The sequence below is a fragment of the Dreissena polymorpha genome, chromosome 11 (genome assembly GCF_020536995.1).
Source record: "Dreissena polymorpha isolate Duluth1 chromosome 11, UMN_Dpol_1.0, whole genome shotgun sequence".
NCBI lineage: Eukaryota > Metazoa > Mollusca > Bivalvia > Myida > Dreissenidae > Dreissena > Dreissena polymorpha.
In genome coordinates, this window is record NC_068365.1 from 16,551,888 (window position 1) to 16,564,316 (window position 12,429).

The 12,429-nt window shown below is 33.6% G+C and overlaps 1 long non-coding RNA gene across 2 annotated transcripts in view; it reads left to right on the forward strand.

Moving 5' to 3' along the window:
* LOC127851054 (uncharacterized) overlaps positions 1-12,059 on the forward strand; it is a 217,662-nt gene extending 205,603 nt beyond the window's left edge. The window contains exons 2-4 of one of the 2 annotated variants that reach the window (XR_008035634.1): positions 10,976-11,134; positions 11,295-11,469; positions 11,859-12,059. This is a non-coding gene — a long non-coding RNA (uncharacterized LOC127851054). Of the gene's footprint in view, positions 1-10,660; positions 11,135-11,294; positions 11,470-11,858 lie in introns of those variants that run through there. The other variant, XR_008035633.1, reaches the window with a different exon arrangement.
* Positions 12,060-12,429: the final 370 nt, after the last annotated feature.

Below are 12,429 nucleotides of genomic sequence, written 5' to 3' on the forward strand. Positions count from 1 at the left end.
AAAATCATGTAAAAAATATAGTTTATGAAAACAGAAACACTGATAGTTCAATGAACTCTGATTTCCTATTTTCTATTTCCTGTCATTGTGATTTGTTTATGATGTCTCTATCAACCATTATCACCACACATCCTTCTTGAGCAATTAAAACTGTTTAAACTATATTTGCTTAATGGCTTTGACAGTAGTAAATGCTATACTGGAGTCCATTACTGCTCAATACCAAAAAATTGCTGTGACATAATTGATGTGGTATCTTGCAGCCTAGGGATGGGAAGGTAACGGATTCGATTATCCGCTGTGGAAGCCTTCTTTAGATCTCCCCCCCAAAACACCAAGTACTGGTTCTAAGCCCTGGAAAGGACTCGAGATCATGTTAAATAAGCCTAAGATTGTCTATGCAATCAAACGAAAAGAAATAGGTTTAAATTAAAGCAAAGAAATCCGGTTAATTCCCCCTCAAACCCTGATCTGCATCAGCAGTTGATGTCACAAGTTGCGCCATTTAAAGTAAAAACAACATACGGTACTCAACAACTTGATCATAATCACTTGCGACGCTTCTCAATCAAATCATACTCAACAAACCAAAAGTATTCAGCAATGTGTGATTTTTTGTAATATGAAACTACCAATAATACATTCAACTGACCTGTTCTACAGACAGCAATGCCTCGCAATTATATGGTGGTTCTGCCCAATAAGTCTTGCAAATAATTCCTACACCAAGATTCACAATTCACAAGTCCCACTGCCTTCCTACATAGTAGATTCCTGCCTCATAGCTTCACCGAAATGACACCCAGGTACTCTAGAGTACCTCCGAGGATTATACAAGAATTTGGACAGCTGATCCAGGTTGGTTTTCTCCTGGTTCACATTTGTCATCAACACTTACTACTAAATATATTACAAATTGTGCCATTAAATACCAGTCTGAGGATGGATCTAGGAATAGGTCCAAGGTATTACCTCCAGGGAACCATTCAAGCTTGCATTCCTGTAATTTGTGGTTTTTTCATAGTGAAAAGCTCTTTTGTAGAAAATAATATACACTTAAAAATAAGCATATTAGGTCCAAAACCGTTATTAAAATCATATGTGGCCGCTTCATGTCATATAATGTGCCCAATACTTTAAGGACCCAGCCCTCCGAAAAAAGTGTAATGTTTTGTAAAAGGGAATCAATTCTAATGAGGGTAAACAATGTACATTTCACTAAATCCTTTTCTTGATAGGATATGCATGTAAGTCTATTTATGTTTAAAACTACTCCACTTGTAAGAATATATTATACTATTGAATTTACAAACAACTTTTTATAAATACATTTTCTTGCTTTTCAGAAACTTTCTATTGTAAACTTGTGTGCATCATTATTACTTCCCAGAATCCAACATGCTTGTTTGTATTTTTGTCAGTAAGATGTCAAACAAGAAGGCCAAACTGGCTCTAAAACTCTTACTTAAGTTAACAATGACTTCCTGTGTGGTTAAATAGTTTTTTAACATCCAAATAAGTGACCTAGTTTTAGAAAGCATTTGAATCAGATTTGAAAGTAGCATAGATATTGTCTAGATAAACATTCTTACCAAGCTGCATCATGATTGAGTCATTAATGTTGTTTTTATCATAGTAACAAGGTTTTCCTAAGATTTGATCTGGTGACCTGGTTTTGGATTCAAACTAAGAATAAATATTAAAAAGATAAAAAATCTGACAAATTTTCATCAAGCTAAAGTAAACAAGGGCTGTTTGTAAAACATGCATGCCCCCCATGTGGGCTGTCAGTTGTAGTGGCAGCCATTGTGTGAATACGTTTTTTGTCACTGTGGCCTTGACCTTTGACCTAGTGACCTAGGGGTCATCTGCCAGTCATGATCAATGTACCTATGAAGTTTCCTGATCCTAGGCCTAATTATTCTTGAGTTATCATCAGGAAACCATTTTACTGTTTCGAGTCACTGTGACCTTGACCTTTAACCTAGTGACCTGAAAATCAATAGGGGTCATAGCAATCATGATCAATGTACCTATGAAGTTTTATGATCCTAGGCGTAAGCATTCTTGAGTTATCATTCAGAAACCATTTAACTGTTTCGAGTCACTGTTACCTTGACCTTTGACCTAGTGACCTGAAAATCCATATGGGTCGTCTGCCAGTCATGATCAATGTACCTATGAAGTTTCATGATCCTAGTAGGCGTAAGCATTCTTGAGTTATCATCCGGAAACCATTTTACTATTTCGAGTCAATGTGACCTTGACCTTTGACCTAGTGACCTGAAAATCACTAGGGGTCATCTGCCAGTCATGATCAATGTACGTATGAAGTTTCATGATCCTAGGCCTAAAAATTCTTGAGTTATCATCCGGATACCATTTTACTATTTCGAGTCACTGTGACCTTGACCTTTGACCTAGTGACCTGAAAATCTGTAGGGGTCATCTGCCAGTCAACATCAATGTACCTATGAAATTTCATGATCCTAGGCCTAAGAGTTCTTGAGTTATCATCCGTAAACCATCTGGTGGACGGACCGATCTACCGACATGTGCAAAACAATATACCCCCTCTTCTTCGAAGGGGGGCATAAATATGTGGTTCCTAAAGAACTAACAATACATCTTTTTAAGATTTGGGGACATAAATATTCTATAGAAGAAAAACAGACAAAGGGCCATAATTCTGCCAAAACTCATTGCTATCTATTTTACAATCATTCATACATTAAAGGTCATTCAACTGCAAACATTTAAGCAAGATCCACCCAGTAAGTCATTGAGAAAGGAGAAGTTCAAATGATAAGATTTGAGACATTTCTTCCAAAGGGAACTACATTATCATCCGGAAACAATTATAAAGTTGCTTTAAAAATTAAGATTGACAGCTAAAGCAGTTAAAATAGATTGTGAACATGTAAAGAATGTAATTTGTGTTCAAATGAGCTTGAAAACTTTTAAATCCCAATACAATGGTACTGGAAGAATTCAACAATTAGGTGATGACAACATTAATGGTGTGAAGTAGATCAGTAATGTACATTATTGCAGGTGAACGTGGAAATAAAATCTTTCAACATTGCTGTTGTTGAGACCTAGAGGTTACATCATACCTGCTTAGAGATGACAGAAGTAATTTAGCTGTTTATATAAGCCACCTATAACAATGGAAATGAGACTCCAAGATTATTTCACAGAAAATGGGGCGCCATTAAAATTACCTGAACCTGTCAAAGGTAAACATGTTACTGGATCATTGCAAAAGCTGTTTTGAACACAATGAATATTTAACCTACACTAGTGCAATTTTCTAATTCTTGATCAACCAGAAGCAACAAATAAATTGCTAAGATTCAAGAGGACACATACAATTAAAATAAGAAGAAAAATGTATACCTTTACAAATCTCTTGCTACACAATACAAATCTCTTGCTACACAATACAAATATCTTGCAACATAATACAAATCTATTGCAACACAATACAACTCTTGCAACACAATACAAATCTCTTGCCACACAAAACAAATATCTCGCCACACAATACAAATCTCTTCCTCGAAAAAACAAATCTCTTGCCACACAATACAAATATCTTGCAACACAATACAAATCTCTTGCTGCACAATACAAATATCTTGCAACACAAAACAAATCTCTTGCTACACAATACAAATATCTTGCAACACAATACAAATCTCTTGCAACACAAAACAAATCTCTTGCTGCACAATACAAACATCTTGAAACACAATACAAATATATTGCCACACAAAACAAATATCTTGCCACACAATACAGGGCAACAGATAAGGATCGTTTTATCGTTTTTACGATTTGTTTTTGACAGAAAACGAATTGAAATAAAAAATAGATCGTACAATAAACGATTACGAAATCCGAAAATGAAATGGAATCTATTCTTTGTCGTTTTATTTTACCGATTCCCTCTTTACTGTGTTTGATTTGAATAAGTATATTTTAACCTTTAGTGCCGCCGTAGTGAAAAGTTTATATGAACTTCAAAACGGTGTCTATATAAAAAATTTCTTCCGTCGAAAAAGTACGCGAAAATGTCGGCATCTAGATCTAAACGCGGACATGCTAAGAAAATTTTGTTAGCGGCATGCGCGCCTAATATGTTTGAATTTGTAACGCGATAACGAACCGTCGGGTAAAGACGTTGTAAAGAGTGTTTTATCGGAACTAATATCACAAAAATCAGTTCAGCTGTGGCTAAGCAAGAAAAAAAGGAGAAAGGATAGACTATTCCAGGATTTTAAAACCAGAGCTAAATAGGTGTGCTCTAAGACTGAAACACAGGCGTATTAAAAAAAAGAACTCATTATCATATATGCTTTGACAATAGACAATTAAATGAATTAATTAATATAAACAAACAAACATTGACAATTTGAATACATAATGACTTTAGTTAATTTATTGCAATAAGAATTGCTACAAATTGTCTCCGCCCAAAACTAAAGAGCTCATATTATCCAGAAATACAGGTGAGTTTTTTATCAACAGTAAACAACTGTTTGACAAATTGATTTTAGGGAAAAAACTAATTGTTTGAAAAAGCTTGCAGTGAAAACTAATTGACATGAAATCTTATCTGTTGCCCTGACAATACAAATCTCTTGCCACACAATATAAATCTCTTGCCACACAATACAAATCTCTTGCCACACAATACTAATCTCTTGCCACACAATACAAATATCTTGCCACACAATACAAATCTCTTGCCACACAATACAAATCTCTTGCCAAACAGTACAAATATCTTGCCATACAATACAAATATCTTGGCAAACAGTACAAATATCTTGCCATACAATACAAATCTCTTGCCAAACAATACAAATCTCTTGCTACACAATACAAATCTCTTGCCACACAATACAAATCTCTTGCCACACAATATAATTCTCTTGCCACACAATACAAATCTCTTGCCACACAATACAAATCTATTTCTACACAATACAAATCTCTTGCCACGCAAAACAAATCTCTTGCCACACAATACAAACATCTTACCACACAATACAAATCTCTTGCCACACAATACAAACATCTTACCACAAAATACAAATCTCTTGCCACACAATACAAATCTCTTGCCACACAATACAAATCTCTTGCCACACAATACAAATCTATTTCTACACAATACAAATCTCTTTCCACACAATACACATCTCTTGCCACACAATACAAATCTCTTGCTACACATTACAAATCTATTTCTACACAATACAAATCTCTTGCCACACAATACAAATCACATGCCCACAATACAAATATCTTGCCACACAATACAATCTCTTACCACACAATACAAATCTCTTGCCACACAATACAAATCTCTTGCCACGCAATACAAATATCTTGCCACACAATACAAATCTCTTGACACACAATACAAATCTCTTGCCAAACAATGCAAATCTCTTGCAACACAATACAAATATCTTGCAACACAATACAAATCTCTTGCCACACAATACAAATCTCTTGCCACACAATACAAATCTTTTGCAACACAATACAAATCTCTTGCAACACAATACAAATCTCTTGCCAAACAATACAAATCTCTTGCCACACAATACAAATATCTTGCCACACAATACAAATATATTGCCACACAATACAAATCTCTTGCCACAAAATACAAATCTCTTTCCAAACAATACAAATCTCTTGCCACACAATACATATCTATTTCTACACAATAGAAATCTCTTTCTACATAATACAAAGCAGATCTTGCACAATACCAATCAATCACAGTACAAAAGAAATAACAAAACAATACAAATAACTATGGGCGCAATATAGATACCTCAATGAACAATACAAATCACAAACAGCACATATCAAATCACACAATGAACAATAGAAACAAATCACCACACAATACTCTTTACTCACTTCATTATACAAATTAAAAGTCTTCATTGTCTACTTCTCAATAAGAAATGAATTGTTTTAAGATATTTAACAAAATAATGCAGTCATTAATTTCATTAAGCATTCTGAATTTGTTATAAAAGCGCTATGCTGAACATATGGTTGTTAATTGCAGATAATTTCAGGCTAATGTTTTTCAAAATTATAGTAATCTTCTTGGCGTGATATCTCATAAAATGAAACTATTTCAACCATAAAACAGATCGAAGATTTCTCCTGTTCAATTATTTAACCCAATCGAAATTGTATGAACACACGGTTTATAGTATTTCATAATAATAATAATTACAATTCCATCCATTTTAACTTGCAGAATTAGATAATCTTTTCCAGGCTAGTGAAAATGCACTGAATGGCATGAAAACTCTTGGCAATATTTCAAATGACTTGATAAAAATCCTTGCAAAATTTAGTATCAAAGCCATTAAAACCACTTCATATTAATTTTGAAAGTGCAGAGATATCAGACAAGAGTTTAAGCAGTAAACTTTCAGTTCAAGATGTCCACATTTCACCCACATTTTGCTGCAAATCTACATTAATTACATGTGTATGTATGATCTGTAATTACTCCTATTTTAAGCAGATAAAAGTAACAAAATAACTTACAGGCAGACAAGAACAAGACACATAGACATTCAACAAGACCAAATTACATCATGGAAAACAGGGTTTAGTCCTGTTGAGACTTCACATGCTAACCTGAGACGACCTTCCACGCACATGCATTTAACTTCCATTTTCCAAGATTATTGCATAAACTCTATCTATAATGCCCTCAGGTGGGCTGCAGAAACTTGACAAAAGGAGGGCTTGAACGGAAGAAATCGTGCATTAACAAGGCGATTCACGTGCCGTTCAAGCCCTGTTATGTGTTTTTCATATCCATAATCTGGTCCACACGCAGTTACTTCCCTTCTCCAGCCTTCGACGACAGCGTTCGACTTTCCAAGCATAAATGGGGAACTGAATAAGCAACAGTTTCCTTATGCATGCAGGGATAATGGCAATGACTATTTCAATCCACTTTTCAACTTATACCATCTGCACTTTCTTGACAACAGCTTTATAGTATTGGCAACGTCAATGAAGTTAAGGTTATTTACTCAACACTTTCAAAAGACTATGCTGTAAATTTAAGTGATTATGTACCTTAAACGATCCTGCTGTAAATTCGAAAATAATTCCTCATTTCTTAATTTGCGCGGCTGCATTTCAACCTTGCATTAATCCACTGCTTAAACACATTTTAGATCGTAAACTGCCTATCCGAAGGTAAAGCCTCGTCATTTCGGATGATGACCGAGTGAGGCATATGTAAAACACAACCTTGAACTGCATTGAAATAATCGAATTATTTCAAAACATTGTTTTCAATGATATTTTAATTTATTTTGGTATGTGTGATTTGTTTATGCAATAATAGCGAAAATACAGGAACAGAATTTTCGAGCGCCCGCAGATGATCATGCCCTCGAAAACGTGTATTATCCCTATATTGAGGCTCTGGTTTTATACCAAATTGCCAGCCAACAAGCTTAGAAAGACTTGTCATAAAGGCCAGGCATAATACTTACAAACCATTTCAAAACTATGTTCAGCAAATACAGTCAATCTTGTATTAAGAGACCACTTAAGGGAGTAATCAAAAGTGGTCTCTTAATAAAATGGTCTTTAAATAAAAAAAGGCCATTCTGGAAGAATGCTTACCCTCAATTTTAATCTATATAAAGGATAATCTCTTTTGTCAACAATGATTTAAACTTTTATAATAAAATGAATATAAACACAATACATAAATAATATTTAACTTATAATGTGTTTTATTTTTCACTTATTATAAATTACCATTTATTATAAATGAATTGTGTGTACATATTTATTTGCAAAAACAACATAGACAAGGAAATATTTTTCGCGTTTTTTTTTCCACCTTACACATTATTTTCCACGTCTTCAAGCACCTCCGCTTTATGCATAAGAATGTTCTGAATTTGAGTTTTACCGACTCCAAACTCATCTGCGATTTTACGCCCAAAACCCGAATTTTCTCGTTCAACGTTAACACTTTTCGTTTTGACATTTTAATTTCTGCATGTACGCTTAAGGAAATCTGACTCGATTATGATACGTAATGAGCTGAAAAGATTAAAACACGTCAATTGAAAACAAACAAACAGACCTGATTGGAAAATTTATTAAGTAAATAGCAATGTGATTGGCTAACAAATATCTACTAATTAGCATAATTACAAATTGGTAATGTACGGATTTCGACAGATGTTGCCGATTAATAGTTTATTTACCGCACTTCTCAGGAAATGTTTGTCGCGTACAGTGCATTGTTTCTGCACCTGTTATCTATACTCGAGAAAAATCGGCGTTGTCTCTTAACGATCCACATAGTAAACTATTTAAGCTGTAGACTGTGCACAATACGTTCCCCTATTATTCAACTCAATAAATTAATACGCAGTCTACAACAATACCGGTCAGAACCGGTCAACGAGACAAAGCATAATCATAATGGTTGTGAAAACAAAGCAGAGGTGTAACAGTACATCTTATCGGCTTAGATAAACAATTAACACGGATTTGTCCCTGAAAGATCGATAGATTAACCACTTTTACCTCCTAGTGGTCGCTTAATACAAGATTCGGACATCAAAATACACACAAATCAGCGGTCGCTGGTCGCGTAAGACAAAAGTCGCTTAATACAATATCATTATATAGCGAAAAAGCTCCGTGGGATTTCAAAATGGTCGCATAAGACAAAGGTCGCTTAATACAAGTGGTCGCATCCACAAGATTGACTGTAAATTGATTTCCTTCCAAACAATATATTTGCAACAGATTAGTTAATAAATAACAAAATGGACAGAAATACTAATTAATATAAAACAAAAAAGTTTCAATTTTGTAAACCAAAGCCATAAAGACACCATACAAGATTCCTCATTATCTTGGTGTACTATTATCTTACAGCCCTGTAGTAAAACAAACAACTACAGATTCCTGTCATACCAACCACAAAGAACTAATTATGTAACTATTTCATGCATAACCATAAATGAAAAGATTGTAATAAGGGATAAAAACAGATAAAAGGACTAAAATAAACGCTAAATCTTAAATCCCATTTCTCCACAAATAATAACAATTTTCATATTTTGCATTTCAGAATATAATGGATGGCTACTACTGTAGATAATCCCTTGTCAAAAAAATAACCCACTTTCATACCAAAACACACTTAAACCAACATAAAACTGTGTTTTTTCTGAGTTTTTCTCAGCGGAAGTTGGTTTTTGCTATTAAAAGCGAGTTTTATGTGCGCTAAACTGTGCTTAACTGAGTTTAAAGTTGGTTATTTTAAGAAGATGTGTGTTTAAGCGAGTTTTTTTCTGTAAGGAGTCAGTTTTTTGTGTGTCAAAAGTGAGCCTTTTTATTTATGAGTTGGTTTATGTGTGTTTAAGTGTGTCTTTTTGTTTTATAAGCGAGTCTTTTACAACAGAAGTTGATCCTTTTTAAACAGAAGTGGGTTTAAGCGAGTTTAAATTGGTCTTTTTGTAAATAATTTGAGAGCTGAAACCAGGCTAAAAGACTCACTTTAACACACTTTTCAATAACTTGGTCTTTTGTTTATAAATAATACTCATCAATAAAACAATAATTCTTCAACTAGTTCTTTGTTTCATGTTTATAGCCATATATAATACAAGTCAATTGTAAAGGGGCTTTTTTACAGCTTGTTTGCCATTGTCCCAATTGTAAATGTGTGTGCTCCCCATAATTTTTTAGTGAATATTGGATGAAAATGGCTCTTTCAGAACATCACAGGTTCACAGATGGACAACAAGTATCACTGCCTAAAACTATAAAAATGATAAAACTTAGTTTTATACCTGAAAATGAAAGAGTTTGTGTTTCGCTTTGATTTTTTTCTTTATATTTGTTTGTATTATAAACAATATCTTATGATTGTTTTATGTCTTAAAATTATTTTTTATTTTTATTTTAAAACAATCTTATATGATTGTTTATATTTGTTTAAAACAGGAATTACTTGTTAAATCTGCATATTTAAATAATTATGGTATTGGAAACATTATTTTGGAAATAATCTATTAATTTGTGTACATAAGTTATGCAAGATTTTGATATTTTCATATGATACCATTATATCCATTTTCTTAATTTGCAATTAAATAATAAGATGCCAGACATGACCTGTGTTACATAAACAGTCAACAAAATAACAAGACAATACCTAAAACCACCCCTTTTCACACCACTAACAATTAACAGATAACAATCTGTCAGGCATTCAGAGCTAAAAAGGGTACTGATTATCAGGGGCAGATAAGGCTACTGATAGGGTTTGCCCAGACATAAGGCTGGAATGAGGTATAAGACTTTTGATTGGTTCAATTTTTTGCACAGGAAATTATTTGAAAACAACAACTTTTGAAAAACAAGCTGGTTTCAGCAATGGAATTGAGTTAAATTAAATTAACGTTAAGACTTATAATTGTTCTGTAAAATGTATTGAAATACTGTCAGCATGAAGTATTGTGTGATGAAAACAATGTGTATTTTACTACAATTTGGAAATCAACAATAAGTTTGTTGGAAAAGAAGTTCAACTGTTTTTTTTTTGGAATACTGAAGAACAGTTTTAACAGGTTTGTATTGTCATTTCTTCATCCTTTTTTTTATTTAGTTTACTGAATTAATTATGATAATTATTATATTTATGTATTGTCACTGGGAAATGTAAATTGATAAGTTAATGTATTGCAACTTAAAGGAAAAACAACACAATTTGAAGCAAAAATAGATGAACATACACATGACAAAGTGTAAATGTTGTGTACAGTGAATTATTGTGGTTGTGTTTTATGATTATTGTCATCTTTATTGTTATTTATAGATATTTCTGGTTATTACTGAACATATTTCTTTCCCTCATATTTTAATTTTGAAGGTTAAACTCTTGCCCCAAGAGCAAAAGGGGTAATCATACTACCTGATGTATGGACTTTTACACCAGGCTTTTACCCTGAATGAGCTGGCCAACTTGAGGGGAACTGAAGTGGGCAAACCTCGCCCTGTCCTTGAACAAGAAAGCTGGATTTGTTGAGAGGTAAAACTATACAGGTTATTGCATTTTAAAAGCGTCATAATTCTGACCAATGTGACAAATATTTTTAGAGTTTGAAATGTGATGAAAGTAAATTACAAGCTTTGGAAAATTACCAATTGTAAATATTTTGTCAAAACTCCCTTTCTTTTTTTGGTTCCAGAGTATCATTTAAGCTGAAATCCAGCATGAAACCAGGGAGGTGATGGCCATCGCACAGGCCATGTGCCGACCATTCACTTTCCACCAGCTTGTGACTTGCTCCATGAAGGGAGAAACAACTACAACTGGGTCACCAAGACCAAGCCTCCCCGCTGCTGAGAGAAATGCAATCATTGGTACTTTTTCTTCATCATAAAAATTTGAAGTACCAGTTATCCATATAGAAATTCAATGCACATTCTACAAATATTTTTCAGATCACTTACTGTTTACAGTCGCATAAATGATCATTTTATTACATCATTTGTGAAAAGGGGGAGTTTTTATAATCCAAGTGACAGTTAACAATAGTTTTTTTTTTATTCATGAAGAAAGGGATTGAAAAACTTTGTCCGTGTCTCTAGTCACTGTCTCCAGGACAATCAGTAATAAACTCATTTGTGTTGACTTCCTTAATATGCAAATATTTAACCTCTTTTTATGGCTAGAGTATTTTCTATTTAAGAACAGATTTTGTTGTTTTTTTGCATGTTTTTAAAATGAATAGTCTATTATATTTTTTCAGATGTCATAGCCAAAACCTTTGACAAGCCTATGGTTGATGTTGAAGAAAAGATGAGAGGTTGTTTCAGGCATCTGCGGCTGATGCACAAGTAGACTGAAGTCTTTGTAAATTAAATGTGCTGTTAAAATGATTATTTAACCATTGTTTTCACTTTGTTATATAGATTTGCACCTGTTTCAACAACATTAACTTATTTTTATGCTCCCGGTAGGGTCTCATATAGCAGTTGAACTGTCTGTCTATCCGTCCGAAAACTTTAGCATTGGTCATAACTTTTGCAATATTGAAGAAAGCAATTTGATATTTAGCATGCATGTGTATCTCATTGAGCTGCACATTTTGAGTGGTGCAAGGTCAAGGTCATCCTTCAAGGTCAGGTCAAAATCCAATGGAAGAAATAAGCAAAAAGAGATAATTTCTATACCTGCCAAATGATAAATAGAAATTTTATTTCAAAGCGGCGCAGTAGGGGGCATTGTGTTTCTGACAAACACATCTCTTGTTTGTATTTATTCCATACAATCGTACTTTTTTCAGTTCGTTCTTTGTGTTCAATGTTATGTTATAACAC